The sequence below is a fragment of the Triticum dicoccoides genome, chromosome 5B (genome assembly GCF_002162155.2).
Source record: "Triticum dicoccoides isolate Atlit2015 ecotype Zavitan chromosome 5B, WEW_v2.0, whole genome shotgun sequence".
In the NCBI taxonomy this organism is placed as follows: domain Eukaryota; kingdom Viridiplantae; phylum Streptophyta; class Magnoliopsida; order Poales; family Poaceae; genus Triticum; species Triticum dicoccoides.
Window position 1 is genome coordinate 499,562,660 of NC_041389.1, and position 19,002 is coordinate 499,581,661.

The window sequence follows — 19,002 nt, forward strand, 5'->3', positions numbered from 1 at the left end:
AAAAGATTGCATTGAAGCCAGTGCACTTCATTTCACAGAAGAGTGATTAGGATAAGCATATGAATAAGTAGAGGAATTCTTTGAGGACTTATGAACATAATGATTTGAAGAATAATGCACATATTCATAGCCTTTAGACTTTCCCTGCAAAACAGAAGTGTTAGCACGATGATGTTCATATGAGGATTTTGATCCATGTGAAGAATTTGGTCCATATGAGGACTTGGATCCATATGAAGATTTTGATCCATATGAAGAATTTGATCTGGGGTTCCTATTATTCATAGGTGATGTCATGATGACATTCGCCTAGAGATTTTCAAGGCACCTTTTAGGAACCCAGATTTTCTTCATGGGGGGACCATTCCTGCAGTTAGTTCCAATATATCGAGCAAATACTTCACCATTCTGATTCTTAAATAGTTTATAGTTGGAGTCAAATGACTCATCAGAGGAATATGAAGAATCACATGTAAAGCCAGATAGAGTGCATGGATCTACAGGAGGTCCTTTTGCAGCAACCCATGAGGTTTTGGGATACTGCTCAGGTTTCCAGTAGGTCCCATCAGCATTGAGTTTCCTCTCAAAGGCAATACCCTCTTTCCTAGGGTTCCTGTTCAAGATCTGCTTTTTGAGCACATCACATAGAGTCTGATGCCCTTTGAGGCTTTTGTAAATGCCTGTCACATACAATTCCTTCAGCCCTGCATTATCGTCAGTGATACTTGTGGTATCCTCAGATGAGGAATTTGTGACCACATAGATAGTTGAAGAATTTGCAGCAATAGAAGCATTTGAATATTCAGGTGATGAATTAGCAGATTCACGCTCAATGCATTTCAGACATGGTGGAATAAATTCTTCATGAGCGGTACTGATCTGTTGAGCAAGCAATGTATCGTTTTCCTTCTGAAGATCTTCATAACTCACTTTTAACTTCTCAAGATCTTGCTTTCTCTGAAGAAATTCATAAGAAAGCTTCTCATGATCAGTTAACAGAGTGTTATGATGATTTTGAAGGTTGTCAAACTTAGACTAAAGTTTTTGAAGACTATCAGTCAAAGTCTTAGTTCGATTCAATTCCTCACCCAACATATCATCGCTTTCATCAAGCATGTTTTGAACTTTTTCAAGAGCTCCTTGTTGTTTAGTGGCAAGGGAAGAAAGTTTAACATAGCTGGGTCCAAATTCATCACCCGATTCATCATCACTAGGTAGCATTCAGTTACCTTGGCACCCTTTGTCATAAGGCATGGTTCAGTGGATGATGATTCAGGTGTGAAAGTCATCTCTTTGAGAGATTCCTTGAAATCCTCAAACCAAGGATCATGACGAGTTCGATGGCCTTCATAGACCTCAGAGAGTCGGTCCCAGATAAGCTTCGCATGATTGAGATGCATGATGTTCCTAAATTGATTTTCGGACAAACAGGAGCAGATGACATCCTTCGCTGTGAGGTTGAGTAGAGTGTACTTGCGAATATCATCAGCCTCCGCCATCTTGCAAAGATCGGTAATACCAATCTCAGAGACGGTCCATAATTCATTGTTCATTGCCATGAGTCGCTTCTTCATCATGGCCTTCCACTTGGAATACTCATGACCGTCAAAGATGGGGCAAGTCACTTTCTTCATTCTTGCAGTCGACATAACTAAAAATCCAGGTGGTTAAACCAAAATCACACAGAACAAGGGAGTACCTTGCTCTGACACCAATTGAAAGTGCGTTAAGTCAACTAGAGGGGGTGAATAGGCGATTTTTACAAATTCGTCACTAAGGAATTTCAGGGTGAGGAAATTCCTAAGTCATGAACAACTAGCAGCGGAATAAGTACTCAGGTATAAGCGTAACAGAGCAATAGCATAGTCATCATGATGAAATGAAAAACAAACACAGAGTACCGAAAGCGTAAACACAGGATAAGCAGGCTGAAGACAATGTGACTGAAGAAATTGGATTGAGGAAATAGAGAAAGTCTTCAGTCAAAGTCTTCAAACAGTAATGATCAGGTTCATCAACGCATGAATGAGGAAATGAAAGGGTTGAGGAAATAGAACCAGTAGGCTTGGTGAAGATAATGATTTGGTAGACCAGTTCCAACTGCTATGACAGTTGTACGTCTGGTTGGAGTGGCGGAGTATTTAAACTCGAGGACACACGGTCTCGGACACACAGTCCTCACCGTATTCTCCTTGAGCTAAGATCACATAGACCTCGCCCAACACTCGTGGTAAGTCTTCACAGGTGACTTCCAGACCTTCACAGACTCGGTCACTCGGCAATCCACAATTCCTCTGGGATGCTCAGACCATGACGTCTAACCGTCTGGAGAATACACAGTACTCAAAGGTAACAAGCATAGGTTCCACACATGAACAATCTCTTCGGTGATGCTCAATCACTTTGGGTTTGTAGGTTTGGGTTTGGGATTTGGGTTTTCCTCACTTGATGATTTTCACTCAAAGTCCTCGGAGGATGGGATGCTCTCAATTGACAAGTGTCAGTTTCTCTCGGAGCAGCCAACCAGCTAGTGGTTGTAGGGGGCGGCTATTTATAGCCTAGGGAGCAGCCTGACATGATAAGACATAAATGCCCTTTAATGATATGATCATTAGGAGGTAGGATATTTTGGACAGCTGGCGCATAGCACAATAACAATCGGATTTGAGGTTTGAATTCCTCAGGGCTATCATGTTCCTCACTATGTAGGTAATCCGCACTAGCGAATTCCTAACTCCTCAGTCAAAACAAATTCCTCAGAGACCAAAAGATCTTCATCTCTGTCACTGAAGAAATTGACTGGACTTATATGAGATTTCCAATGGCTTCACTTGAAAGGATTGGGTAGGTGTAGGATTTTGAGATGAGCATCACATGGAAATCAGTTCCCTTAGTATTACCTCGACCCCCTTTAACAGTATGGTGTTTCCTATGACTCAAGAAAGAGAAAATGAAACTACGAAAACAAAATTCTTCACGCTTCATAATCCTCACATGAATATCCAAGTCTTCAAGGTTACACCAATTTATTCACTTTCAAAGTCTTCAGGAGAACCAAAGTCTTCAGCCGAAGACATTCATTTTTAGGGGTCGACTTTCACTATAAATATCAAACTCCTCATCGACTTATAGAGCCTGTGTACACTTACAAACATATTAGTCCCTTAACCTATAAGTCTTCAATACACCAAAATCACTAAGGGGCACTAGATGCACTTACACTAAGAATCAAGTTTATTTGGTCCAATGATCTTCATGAAAGTTTTTATTATATCCTCCTTGGATATGTATCACTTTGGGACTATTTTCATATGTTGCTTTTGATAAGCTCAAACAAATATAAGTGAAGAAAACATGAGCATAATTTTTCTTTCTCTCAAAATAATCTAAGTGAGGCAAGAGAGAATTTCTGAAAATTTTACTAACTCCCAAATAAATCTAACTGAAGCATGAGAGCATTTCTTCAAAAATAACAAAGCACACCGTGCTCAAAAATATATAAGTGAAGCACTAGAGCAAATCCATGGCTCTAAAAATTTAAATGAAGCATAGGAGCAAGCATAGCATAATTTTTAGCTCTCTCAAAAAGGTGTGTTCAGCAAGGATTCAAAACTGAAAACACAAAGCAAAACAAGCAAAGACTCATATCATACAAGATGCTCCAAGCCGAACTCATAATATGTGACGAATAAAAATATAGCTTCAAGTAAAATACTGATGGTTGTTAGAAGAAAGCGGGGATGCCACTCGGGGGCATCCCCAAGCTTAGTTGCTTGCTACTTCTTGAATATTATATTGGGATACCTCGGGCATCCCCAAGCTTAGCCTTTTGCTAATCCTTATTCCTTCATCCATCGTAAGATCACCCTAAACTTGAAAACTTTGATCACACAAAACTCAACAAAACCTTCATGAGATCTGTTAGTATAAGAAAGCAAACACTACTATAATTACTGTTGAAAATCTATTCATATTTTGTTTTTGCATTATATCTACTTTATTCCAACTTTTATATGGCAAAAACTCATCAAAGAAAACCATAGAATCATCAAAACAAGCACACAACGCAAAGAAAACAGAATTCATCAAAAACAGAACAGTCTGTAGCAATCTGAATATTTAGAATACTTGTTGTAACTCCAAAAATTCTGAAAAAAGTTGTTTGGAGTGAGAAATTTGTCTATTAATCATCTGCAAAAAGAATCAACTCAAAAGCACTCTTCTGTTAAAAATGACAAATAATCTCGTGAGCGCAAAAGTTTCTGTTTTTCAGCAAGATCAAATAAAGTTTTACCCGAATCATCCCAAAGGCCTTGCTTGGCACAAACTATAATTTAATCCACAAAAACACATCTAACCATAGGTATTATTGGGTATTTTATTGAAAACATCAAGAAAACCAAAAGGCAAAAAGATACAAGTTGGGTTGCCTCCCAATGAGCGCTATCGTTTTACGCCCCTAGCTAGGCATAACGCGTAGGATCTAAGTGTTGTCATCTTTGTCCAATTCTTTGATTGATTCTTAGGATTTTTCAAGGATTTTGCATATAAATTCTTAGCGACAATACTTCTAGGCATGAGATTAAAAAACTGTTATTGCAAAAAAGGTCTCTTGTGACTTCAATAAAATCGTGATGGATACTAATCATCTTAAGATCTCCTTTATCATTGCTAGAAGTTCCACCCTTGTTTTTAGCGACTTGAGTAGTCTTACTAATTTTCATGGGAATTTTAGCAGAAGCAAAAGCCGTACCTAGATTAGAAAAAAATTCTTCCAATTTATCAATCCTAGACGGACTTTCTTCGATTCTTTCATGAATTATAGTTCCTTTTTCTTTTAGCAACTTAAAACGTCTCCCGCTTTTGACCCCATTTTGGTAGCATAACTTTGCATCTTTCTATCCAATTTTTCAATATATTCTAGGTAAGCATTTTTTTTCAATAGCATCTAGTCTTTCCATAACATGCTCGAGAGTCAATATTGTTTCATTGATCACGACTGGTGGTGAACCCACTAAATTTCCCAAAGCGTTAAAAGCATTAAGATAAGGACACATCAATAAATTCCCATCTGTAATCGTATCAAGGACGAATCTATACCAAGAGGTAATGCCCACATAGAAACAACGAATAAGAACAACGGTAGATTGCTTACAGATAGATCTATTATGAGCATTGCAAATCCAATATCAAGCATCTTTTAAATTCTCTCCTCCCCTTTGTTTAAAGTTGAGAACCTCATTCTCGGGGGTGCATGAAATAGAGGAAGAAATATCCATAATGACAAAAATTGATCAACAAGATTGCACACGAAAACAGATCTGACGAGAAAACGGTGAACGGAAAAGAGGGCAAATAAAATGACAAATTTTTGTGAAGTGGGGGAGAGAAAAACGAGAGGCAAATGGAAAATAATGTAAATTGCGAGGAGATGAGATTGTGATTAGGAACCTTGTTGATGTTGAAGAACCTCCCCGGGAACGGCGCCAGAAATTCCTTTTGATGTCTGCTAGAACTCTGTCGGTATTTCCCCAAAGAGGAAGGGATGATGCAGTATAGCGATGGTAGGTATTTCGCTCAGTGATGAGACCAAGGTTATCGAACCGGTAGGAGAACCTCCTCACACCATGTAAACAACACCTACACAAAAATAACAAATACTCGCAATCCAACGTGTTAAAGGGGTTACCAATCCCTTTCGGGTATGGCGCCTCAAGATAGGCAAATAACGTGAGATAAAAGTGGTAGATAGGATAAATAGATCACGAATAAATAAATTGCAGCAAGGTATTTTTGTATTTTTGGTTTAATAGATCTGAAAATAAATGCAAAGGAAAATAGATCACAAAGGCAAATATGATGAAAAGAGACCCGGGCGCCGTAGGTTTCACTAGTGGCTTCTCTTGAGAAAAATAGCAAATGGTGGGAAAACAATTACTGTTGGACAACTAATAGAACTTCAAATAATCATGAAGATATCCAAGCAATGATCATTATATATGCATCACGTCCAAGATTAGTAGACCGACTCTTGCCTGCATCTACTACTATTACTCCACACATCGACTGCTATACAGCATGCATCTAGTGTATTCAGTTCATGGAGAAACAGAGTAATGCAATAAGAACGATGACATGATGTAGACAAGATATATTTATGTAGAAATAGACCCCATCTTGTTATCCTTAATAGCAACGATACATACGTGTCGTTTCCCTTTCTGTCACTGGGATCAAGCACCGTAAGATCGAACCCATCACAAAGCACCTCTTCCCATTGCAAGATAAATAGATCAAGTTGGACAAACAAAACCCAAATATCAGAGAATAAATATGAGGCTATAAGCAATCATGCATATAAGAGATCAAACAAGACTCAAATAACTTTCATGGATAAAAACATAGATCTGATCATAAACTCAAAGTTCATCGGATCCCAACAAACACACCGCAAAAAGTCTTACATCATATGGATCTCCAAGAGACCATTGTATTGATAATCAAAAGATAGAGAGAGGAAGCCATCTAGCTACTAACTACGGGCTCATAGGTCTACAAAGAACTACTCATGCATCATCAGAGAGGCACCAATGGAAGTGGTGAACCCCTCCGTGATGGTGTCTAGATTGGATCTGGTGGTTCTGGACTCTACGGCGGCTGGAATTGATTTTCGTCGACTCCCATAGGGTTTCTGGAATATTGGGGTATTTATAGAGCAAAGAGGTGGTTCAGGGGGCACCCGAGGTGGGCACAACCCACCTGGGCACGCCTGGGCCCCCAGGCACGCCCTGGTGGGTTGTGCTCCCCTCGGAGCACCCTGATAACCCACAAGTGTAGGGGATCAATTGTAGCCTCTTTCTATAAGTAAGAGTGTCGAACCCAACGAGGAGCTAAAGGTAGAACAAATATTCCCTCAAGTTCTATCGACCACCGATACAACTCTACGCACGCTTAACGTACGCTTTACCTAGAACATGTATGAAACTAGAAGTACTTTGTAGGTGTTGTTGGATAGGTTTGCAAGATAATAAAGAGCACGTAAATATAAACTAGGGGCTGTTTAGATAAAGAAGCAATAAAGTAAATATAGCGAGTGTGAAAAAGTGGTGGTAGGAGTTGTGAAATTGTCCCTAAGCAATTGACTACTTTACTAGACCGATAGCAAGTTTTATGTGGGAGAGGCATAAGCTAGCATACTTTCTCTTCTTGGATCATATGCACTTATGATTGGAACTCTAGCAAGCATCTGCAACTACTAAAGATCATTAAGGTAAAACCAACCATAGCATTAAAGCATCAAGTCCCCTTTATCCTATACACCACAACCCCCTTACTCGGGTTTATGCTTCTGTCACTCAAGCAACCCACTATAAGCGAATCATGAACATATTGCAACACCCTACATCGGGAATCCCTCGGGCTTGCGCGACACAAAGGGCACAATAGGAAAACAACAATACCACAAGCAAATTAAACCAATCATAGAAATTCATTAATCACCGGTAAGACAACGAAAATCTACTCAGACATCATAGGATGGCAACACATCATTGGATAATAATATGAAGCATAAAGCACCATGTTTAAGTAGGGGGTACAGCGGGTTGCGGGAGAGTGGACCGCTGAATATAGAAGGGGGAAGGTGATGGAGATGTTGGTGAAGATGATGGAGGTGTTGGTGTAGATCGTGGTGATGATGATGGCCCCCGGCGGCACTCCGGCGCCACCGGGAGCAAGGGGGAGAGAGAGCCCCTTCTTCTTCTTCTTCCTTGACCTTCTCCCTAGATGGGAGAAGGGTTTCCCCTCTGGTCCATGGCTCCCATGGCGTGGGAGGGGCGAGAGCCCCTCTGAGATTGGATCTGTCTCTCTATCTCTCTCTGTTTCTGCGTTCCCAGATTCTGCCCTTTCACCGTTTCTTATATCTCCGGAGATCCGTAACTCCAATTGGATTGAAACCTTTGCCCGGATTTTTCTCTGAAAATTAGCTTTCTTGCGGCCAAAGAAGAGCAGCAACCGCCTTACGGGGTGCCCACGAGGGTCAGGGGCGCGCCCCCTGCCTCGTGGTCCCCTAGGGCACCGTCTCGCGTTGATTTTCCTTCCCAAAAATCATAAATATTCCAAAAACAATCTCCGTCCATTTTTATCCCGTTTGGACTCCGTTTGATATGGGGTTTCTGCGAAACATAAATCATGCAACAAACAGGAACTGGCACTGGGCACTTGATCAATATGTTAGTCCCAAAAATAGTATAAAAAGTTGCCAAAAGTATATGAAAGTTGAATAATATTGGCATGGAACAATCAAAAATTATAGATACAACGGAGACGTATCAGCACCCCCAAGCTTAATTCCTGCTCGTCCTCGAGTAGGTAAATGATAAAAAAGATAATTTTTGATGTGGAATGCTACCTAGCATAATGTTGATCATATATCTAATCATGGCATGAATATTAAGACATGAGTGATTCAAAGCAATAGTCTATCATTTGACATAAGAACAATAATACTTCGAGCGTACTAATAAAGCAATCATGTCTTTTGAAAACAACATGGCCAAAGAAAGTTATCCCTACAAAATCATATAGTCTGGCTATGCTCCATCTTCATCCCACAAAATATTCAAATCATGCACAACCCCGATGACGAGCCAAGCAATTGTTTCATACTTTTGATGTTCTTAAACCTTTTCAACTTTCACGCAATACATGAGTGTGAGCCATGGATATAGCACTATAGATGGAATAGAGTATGATGGTGGAGGTTGTGTGGAGAAGACAAAAAGGGAGAAAGTCTCACACTGACGCGGCTAATCAATGGGCTATGGAGATGCCCGTCAATTGATGTCAGCGCGAGGAGTAGGGATTGCCATGCAACGGATGCACTAAGAGCTATAAGTGTATGAAACCTTAAACTGAAACTAAGTGGTGTGCATCCAACTTGCTTGCTCATGAAGACCTAGGGCATTTGAGAAAGCCCATCGTTGGAATATACAAGCCAAGTTCTATAATGAAAATTCCCACTAGTATATGAAAGTGACAATGTAGGAGACTCTCTATATGAAGAACATGGTGCTACTCTGAAGCACAAGTGTGGTAAAAGGATAGTAACATTGCCCCCTTTTTTCTTTTTTTTCTTTTTCTTTTTTTGCAGGCTTCTTTGGCGCCTTTTTTTATTTAGGCTTCTTTGGCCTCTCTCTTTTTATGTATTTTTTATTATATTTTTTATGGGGAAATGCTCTATAATGATGATCATCACACTTTTATTTACTTACAACTCAATATTACAACTCGATACTAGAACAAAGATATGACTCTATATGAATGCCTCCGGTGATGTACCGGGATGTGCAATAATAGAGCATAGCAAAGATATCAAAAAATGGACAAGCCATGAAAACGTCATGATATCTATCTTACGATCATGAAAGGCAATATGACAATGAATGCTCAAGTCATGTATATGATGATGATGGAAGTTGCATGGCAATATATCTCAGAATGGCTATGGAAATGCCATGATAGGTAGGTATGGTGGCTGTTTTGAGGAAGATATAAGGAGGCGTATGTGTGATAGAGCGTATCGTATCACGGGGTTTGGATGCACCGGTGAAGTTTGCACCAACTCTCGAGGTGAGAAAGGGCAATGCACGGTACCGAAGAGGCTAGCAATGATGGAAGGGTGAGAGTGCGTATAATCCATGGAATCAATGTTAGTCATAAAGAACTCACATACTTACTGCAAAAATCTATTAGTCATCGAAACAAAGTACTACGCGCATGCTCCTAGGGGGATAGATTGGTAGGAAAAGACCATCGCTCGTCCCCGACTGCCACTCATAAGGAAGACAATCAATAAATACCTCATGCTCCAACTTCGTTACATAACAGTTCACCATACGTGCATGCTACGGGAATCACAAACTTCAGCACAAGTATTTCTACAATCCACAACTACCCACTAGCATGACTCTAATATCACCATCTTTATATCGCAAAACTATTGCAAGGAATCAAACATATCATATTCAGCGAACTACAAGTTTATGTAGGATTTTATGACTAACCATGTGAATGACCAATTCCTGTCATCTCTCTAAACAGATATAAGTGAAGCAAGAGAGTATTCTACAAATGGCGGTTTTTTATGTGAAGAGAAACAGACAATCCAAACTTCAAATGATATAAGTGAAGCACATGAAGCATTCTATAAAGCCATACTCAAAAGATTTAAGTGAAGTGCAATGAGAATTCTATAAATCAACCAAGTACTATCTCATACCAGCATGGTGCATAAAAGAAAAGTGAAATTGAATGCAAAAGACACTCCAAGACTTGCACATATTGCATGAACGAAACGAATCCGAAAACATACCGATACTTGTTGAAGAAAGAGGGGATGCCTTCTGGGGCATCCCCAAGCTTAGATGCCTGAGTCTCCTTGAATATTTACTTGGGGTGCCTTGGGCATCCCCAAGCTTGAGCTCTTGCCTCCCCTCCTTTTCCTCATATTGAGACCTCCTCGATCAAACACTTCATCCACACAAAACTTCAACAGAAAACTCGGTAAGATCCGTTAGTATAATAAAGCAAATCACTACTCTAAGTACTGTTGCAAACCAATTCATGTTTTGTTTTTGCATTGTTTCTACTATAATATAACTTTTCCATGGCTTAATCCACTGATAGAAATTGATAGTTTCATCAAAACAAGTAAACTATGCATCAAAAACAGAATCTGTCAAAAACAGAACAGTCTGTAGCAATCTGAACATTCACCATACTTCTGGTACCCCAAAACTTCTACCAAAATTAGAAAAAATAAAAAATTTGTACATAAATACAATGCAAAAATAATCAGAACCGTTTGACGTTCCAGTAAAAAATGTAAAATCGCGCACTACAGCCAAAGTTTCTATCCTGCACCGTATAAACCAACAAGCATTGCAAACATCCTAAAGGCAAACCTTGGCACATTATTTTTATAATACAATGGAATTTTACAAGGGGATAATTATTTTTGATGAAAAGTTTCTGTAATTAAGATTCACAAAGTTTCCGTGAGCATGAACAAAGTTCAAGGAGCTCTCCCACTTCAACAATGCTTGTCTTTCTTACTTTCACTTTCCTTTTTGAAAAGTTTTAGGTTCCCCTCTTTATTTTTGTGTTTTTTAAACTAAATGAAAGCACTCAACAGAAATAAATGACTCTCTAAAACTTCCGGATTGTCTCCCCGGCAGCGCTTCCTTTAAAGCCATTAAGCTAGGCATATAGTGCTCAAGTAATGGATCCACCCGGATCCCGAGGTATATCAAAGCCAATTTTAATTAACAATGATTTGTGATTCATTAGTGAGCACAAAGTAACATATATCATGCAACAACAAAGTCTAACTCTCTTCCAATGCATCGGCATGTCATAAAAGAATAATTCATGCACACATAGTAAAGGCCAATGCATAGTATAAGCAGTTTCTTGCATTTTTATCGTATTGAAAACATAGAGAGGTGGAGATATAGTTCCTCTCTCATAATAATTGCAAGTAGGAGCAGCAAGCACATGTATATTATATCTATCAAAATCATCATGTGCAATGGTAAAAGGCAACCCATCAATATAATCCTTAATAAGCACAAACTTCTCCGATATAGTGTAGTTTAGAGAATTCAAAAGGATAATAGGACTATCATGCGTGGGTGCAATAGAACAATTTCATGTTTAACATAAGGAACTATAGCAAGTTCATATCCATAAGCATCATTCATATTGGCATCTTGGCCGCAAGCATAGCAAGCATCATCAAAAAGGGATATTTCAAAAGAATCAACGGGATCATAGCAATCATCCTTCAGTAAGCACGAAGGGGAATTAAACAATGTATGAGTTGAAGAGTTACTCCCATTAGAAGGTGGGCACGGGTAGCTAATACGCTCTTCCTCCTTTTGTTCTTCGCTCTCCTCATCATCTTTTTCATCCAATGAGCTCATAGTTTCATCAATTTCTTCTTCCATAGACTCCTGCAAAATATTATTATCTTCTTGGACAGCGGAGAATTCCCCAATAAATGCATCAACATCGGAATTGAATTCATAATTCTCATAGCAATATTTAAGTATAGCAAAATTTTCAGGTCTGTAAACAGCATCATCAAGATTTTCACACGTTTTAAACAAAGATTCAATTTCATAAGCACCCATAAAAGCAACAAATTCTTCTATTTGTTCCACATCATAGTAATCATATATACCATTAGCATAAGAAGCCAAGGTTTTATTATCATTAAATTTGCATGAAAAGGAAAGGTGTGGAGCCTTCATCCTAGAGCAACAAGTATAATCATATCTCAAGCATAGTTCCCGAGCATACCAATGCAACATATGAATTTGATCCCATAATAATTTCCTTTTTTGAGTCAAGCGATAATCCCTAAAGTATTCACATTGATCCAACGTGTCTCCCATAACATAATTGAATGTGGTTTTCTCAGGATTATCAAAGTAGTACATAATATTTTTCACATAACCAGCATGGAGGGTTTTAGGAGGTTCCCCATCTCCATGAGTAGCAAGTACACCTAATTTTTTTGGTATTTCGTGTTCCATATCCATAACTAAAGATAGAGAACAACTTAGAACAGCAAATAAAAATTACTTAGTGATAAAGCAAACAAGCACACACGAGAATATTCACCCCACGCTATGACTCCCCGGTAATGGCGCCAGAAAAAGGTCTTGATAACCCACAAGTGTAGGGGATCAATTGTAGCCTCTTTCGATAAGTAAGAGTGTCGAACCCAATGAGGAGCTAAAGGTAGAACAAATATTCCCTCAAGTTCTATCGACCACCGATACAACTCTACGCACGCTTAACGTTCGCTTTACCTAGAACAAGTATGAAACTAGAAGTACTTTGTAGGTGTTGTTGGATAGGTTTGCAAGATAATAAAGAGCACGCAAATATAAACTAGGGGCTGTTTAGATAAAGAAGCAATAAAGTAAATATAGCGAGTGTGAAAAAGTGGTGGTAGGAGTTGTTAAATTGTCCCTAAGCAATTGACTACTTTACTAGACCGATAGCAAGTTTTATATGGGAGAGGCATAAGCTAACATACTTTCTCTTCTTGGATCATATGCACTTATGATTGGAACTCTAGCAAGCATCTGCAACTACTAAAGATCATTAAGGTAAAACCCAACCATAGCATTAAAGCATCAAGTCCCCTTTATCCCATATGCCACAACCCCCTTACTCGGGTTTATGCTTCTGTCACTCAAGCAACCCACTATAAGCGAATCATGAACGTATTGCTACACCCTACAGCGGGAATCCCTCACGCTTGCACGACATGGAGGGCACAATAGGACAGCAACATAAGCACAAGAAAATTAAACCAATCATAGCAATTCATCAATCACCGGTAAGACAACGAAAATCTACTCAGACATCATAGGATGCCAACACATCATTGGATAATAATATAAAGCATAAAGCACCATGTTTAAGTAGAGGGTACAGCGGGTTGCGGGATAGTGGACCGCTGAATATAGAAGGGGGAAGGTGATGGAGATGTTGGTGAAGATGATGGAGGTGTTGGTGTAGATCGCGGTGATGATGATGGCCCTCGGCGGCACTCCGGCGCCATCGGAAGCAAGATGGAGAGAGCCCCCCTTCTTCTGATTCTTCCTTGACCTTCTCCCTAGATGGGAGAAGGGTTTCCCCTCTGGTCCATGGATCCCATGGCGTGGGAGGGGCGAGAGCCCCTCCAAGATTGGATCTGTCTCTTTCTGTTCTGCGTTCCCAGATTCTGCCCTTTCACCATTTCTTATATATCCGGAGATCCGTCACTCCGGTTGGATTGAAACCTTCGCCCAGATTTTTCTCCAAAAATTAGCTTTCTTGCGGCCAAAGAATAGTAGTAACCGCCTTACGGGGTGCCCACGAGGCTCAGGGGCGTGCCTGCCCCCCTGGGGCGCGGCCCCCTGCCTCGTGGCCCCCTCGGGCACCGTCTCGCGTTGATTTTTCTTCCCAAAAATCATAAATATTCCAAAAATAATCTCCATCCGTTTTTATCCCATTTGGACTCCGTTTGATATGGGGTTTCTGCAAAACATAAAACATGCAACAAACAGGAACTGGCACTAGGCACTGGATCAATATGTTAGTCCCAAAAATAGTATAAAAGTTGCCAAAAGTATATGAAAGTTGAATAATATTGGCATGGAACAATCAAAAATTATAGATGTGACAGAGACGTATCACGCCCCCCCCCCCTAGTTGCTCTCCTGACCCATTGGATGTCTTCTGGTCCCAAAAAAATCCTCAAGAAATTTTGCTGCGTTTGGACTCTGTTTGATATTGATTTCCTGTGATGTAAAAAACATGCAGAAAACAGCAACTGGCACTGGGCACTATGTCAATAGGTTAGTACCAAAAAATGATATAAAATGACTATAAAATAATTGTAAAACATCCAAGAATGATAATATAACAGCATGGAACAATCAAAAATTATAGATACGTTGGAGACGTATCAACAACTACTCAGGTTTACCTCTAATTTCGAAGTATGCTCAAATTTGCCTCTTTGCCATTTGGTGCACGTATAGAAATGCCCTTCTGTACCATTTCCATCTGGTCAAGGGGCCTTGATCATCTACTAGACGTTTTCTAGACATATTTGCCCTTCTATGCACATGTCACTTACATGTGGGACCTACCCCAGAGTAAAAAAAGAAAAAAAACTCTCTCTCTTACCCTTTCTCTCTCTCATTTACACATGGGACCTACTGTAGAGTTAAAAAAGGGGGGAATCTCTCTCGGTCTTTCTCTCACTTACAAGTGGACCCAACCGAAATAAAAAAATGAAATATTTTCTCTCACACAAACCTCTCTCTCTCTCCCTGACATGTGGGCCATGGGGCCCACAATCAGGTTCAACACTAATCCACACCTGGTCATGGCGAGACTTGGTGGCTCGGCTGGTGGTCCTCACTGATGAGGGGCAGCACGCCTCGTGTGAGGACCACAGGTGGAGGTCGAGGCGGATGTCGACATACTGTGACGCCATGGAAGGGGAAGACATGGTTCTGGCATAATGCTACCGCCCACAGCTATCGTCGGAGCCGACACTCTCGTGCCTCTTCAATGATTTCGACAAGCATATAGTGGTCTAGGAGATCCCCTGGTCAATTTGGCCCACTCACCAAGCCTCCTCGTCCCCTGTAGCGCATTGCTCAAAGTACGCCTGAGAGCTACATGCATTATACAGCCAGTGAAAAAAATTAATTGGACATAACATGGATTCATAGCTTTGAATAGCATTTGTACTGTAAAACGAGATAAGACTCTCTCTCTCTCTGTGGTGCGAATAGTTTTATTCTTTTCGTTTTTTCATTGAGGGAAGTAAGAATTGATTTGGTACATACAATATTACACGTTAGGCTTGTCCCTAAAATTCAACCTGCGCCTTGTTATATCCCGAAATTTCAGATATCGTGCTCCCAAAACTCGCGCCCTCACAACCCGCGCCTTGCTATCCTGAAATTACAACGCGCGCGAAAACTCCCTCCAACTGTCAAATCCCGACACATGAAATTCCCCTTCTAACCCTGAGCCGAAAGAGCCACTAGTTCAAATCAGTGGGGGTACTTTTGTAACACACCCTACATTTTGGATAAGCGCATCCCTGAGTCATGGTTCCCCCTCCCATCACCTCCTTTTCACCATTCAAAATCCCAGGCCGCCATAACGTCTCTGCTCCAGCCGTGAAACCCCACCCTCCTCCGTCTGCCACCTCACCGCTGCCCAGCCGGAGCCTCTTTCCTAACGACGTCGTCCACCGCAACAACTCGACGTCCCTCATCCACCTCCCCATATGAGGATCCGTCGTTGATCTCATCATCCCGCTGGTTCAGCCGCCCCGTCCTCCACCTCCAAGGAGCTGCTCTGACGATCGCGTCGTCTATCGCGGCTGCTCCATCCCCACAGCGACGCCTTAACCTGCTTCACCGGAACCACGACATCCTCACCGACTCCTCGGACGAAGCCGAGGCCTACCTCTTTGCTGTAGTCGTGTCGACCTCGGCATCATTGGGTTGGTCGATGAAGAAGTTGAGGCAGAGGTGGCTGTCGGTGGTGTGGAGGAAGACCTGAGGAATCTATAGACGGTGTCCAGGGCACTGCTCCATTATGATGGATGGTTCCGTCGTTGGGTAAGCTCCGGCGAGCCATAAGACATCGAGGCTGAAGCGGTACAAGACAGACATCGTTAATCTCGAGTGGGATTCTTATAGCATCTCCAATATATGATGTAAAATACATTACCAAAAATTGATTGATGTAAAATTTACATCACCAAAAAACACCTGACTACAATAGATGAGGTAAAAACTGTTGACTCTGAACTTAACTGTCGAAACTGAAATTTACTATGGAATCCGAATGTTACTATCGAAACTGAACGCACTGGTAGCAGAGGGGCACTTCACATGTAGTTTAGGTCATTCAAGCACTAGTAGTAGAGAAACAGTGATCTAGATCAGTAGGCGATCAATGGGGAACAGAGTAGCAGATAGCAGCCGGAGCAGCAGCGCTTGGAGGAGCAGCGCGAACTAGAGCCAGAGCAGCAACTCGTGTAGCTGCAGGTCCGCCGAGGACGTCGTTGCTAGCCACTGCAGCCGGAGGCCAGATAGATCACTAAGAGCATGTTCACGAGCTCCATAGAGTGCCTCTCCTCCACTCTAAGAAGTGAATCAGGCCTGGGGACTCCCATAGATGACACCGGGACCTCAACCTCCGCCACAATCATCGCTCTTCCGCTCCTAAATTATGTTGCCCCGAGCCACCGTTGTCCTACCCGACCATCGTGTCGTCATCGTGGAAAGCTTTCTCCCCTTCTCTGTTCTTCCCCCGCTCGATTCCATGCCCGGAACCCTCTGCCCGAAGCCAGCCGCCATGATCGACCTTGGCTGGATAGGTCGTGCGCACGCTCACTTACCATTGTTGTGCCCAACATGTCTGGCGCACCTCACATAGCTACACAGCATGCCTCGCCCCCTCCTCCTACGGTCCCACCTCGGTATGGCGAGTTGCCGGCGAGTGCAGCCGCTCACGGCCAGCCACGCGTGGACCATTGTTAACCCTGGTAGTGGGTCCCATGGCTCACATGCCATGGAGAGAGAGAGCGGGGGTTGTGAGAGAGAAAAGTTTTCTTTACTTTTATTATTTTGATTTGGCCCCACATGTAAGTGATTTGAGAGAGAGGGGTGAGAGAATGAGTTTTTTTCTTTGATTTGTTTGAGCGGGTCCCACATGTCAATGACATAAGGAGGCAGGGGCAGCAATATCCAGAAAATGTCTAGTAGAGTGTCAAAGCCCTTTGACCGAACGAAACAACACAAAAGGGCATTCTATAAGTGCACCTAATGGTAGGGGGCAAATTTGAGCACACTTGGAAATTAGGGGTAAATTTGAGTAGTGTGTTCGAGTTAAGGGTACAAATGTATAAGTCCCTATAAAATAACCGCCACTCGAGCGCTATTAGTTTAAAACATGAATCTACCATGATCTCTTTCCTGGTTCTTGCACGCCAACAAAGTTTGGCAGGGGAACCTATAACTTCAACCAGTTTAGCTTAAAAGTTTTCTAAAATAAACCCAGCGGTATTAGTTCAAACATTAATCTACCACACCTCTTTCCTGGTAATTGCAGACAAACAAAGTTTGGCAGAGGAAGCTATAAATTCATCCAGTTCAGCTTAAAAGTCTTCTAAAATACACCACCCCATGATATTAGCTTAAAACGTTAATCTACAATCTCTTCCCTAGTTTTTGCAGAGCAACAAAGTTTGGCAGAGGAACCTGTAACTTCAACCAATTTAGACTAAGTCTTCTAAAATAACACTCTTCGAGCGCTATTAGTTTAAAACATGAATCTACCATAATCTCTTTCCTAGTTCATGTAAACCAACAAAGTTTGGCATAGGAACCTATAACTTTAGCCAGTTCAGATTAAAAGTCTTCTAAAATACTCCTCAACGCAATTAGTTTGAAACATAAATCTACCATAATCTCTTGCTTGGTTCTTGCAGACCAACAAAGTTGGCAGAGGTACCTATAATTTCGACCAGACCGGCTTAAAAGTCTTCTAAATACCCCAACGCTATTAATTTAAACATGAATCAACCATAAATATCTTTCCACATTCTTGCAGACCAACAAAATTTGGTAGAGGAATTTATAACATTAACCAGTTCGGCACAAAAATCTTATAAAATAACGCCGACCCGAGCGCTATCAGTTTAAAACATGAATCTGCCATGATCTCTTTCCTGGTTCTTGCAGGCCAACAAAATTTGGCAGAGGAAAATATAACTTCAATCAGTTCGGTTTAAAAGTCTTCTAAAATACTCCCTATTGCTATTAGTTCAAATAGGAATCTACCATAATCTCTTTCCTAATTATTACATACCAACAAGGTTTGGCAGAAGAACCGATAATTTCAACCAGTTCAACTTAAAAGTTTTCTAAAACATGCCCCTAGTGCAATTAGTTTTAAAATTGAATATACCATAATCTCTTTCGTGGTTCTTGCATGCCCACAAAGTTCGGCAGAGAAACCTATAATTTCAACCAGCTCTGCATAAAAGTCGTCTATTTTACCCCCACCCAGAACAATTAGTTTAAAACATGACTACCATAATCTATTTCCTGGTTCTTGTAGACCAACAAAGTTTGGCAGAGGAACCTACAACTTCAACCTGTTCAATTTAAAAGTCTTCTAAAATAACCCCACCTGAGCGATATTAGTTTAAAACATGAATCTACCATGATCTCTTTCCTTGTTCTTAAAGGCCAACAATCTTTGGTAGTGGAACCTATAAATTCCACCAGTTCATCTTAAAAGTCTTCTAAAATAGCCCCCCCCCCCAACGCTATTAGTTTAAAGAAGAATATACCATAATCTCTTTTCTAGTTATTGTAGACCAACAATGTTTGGCAGAGGAAC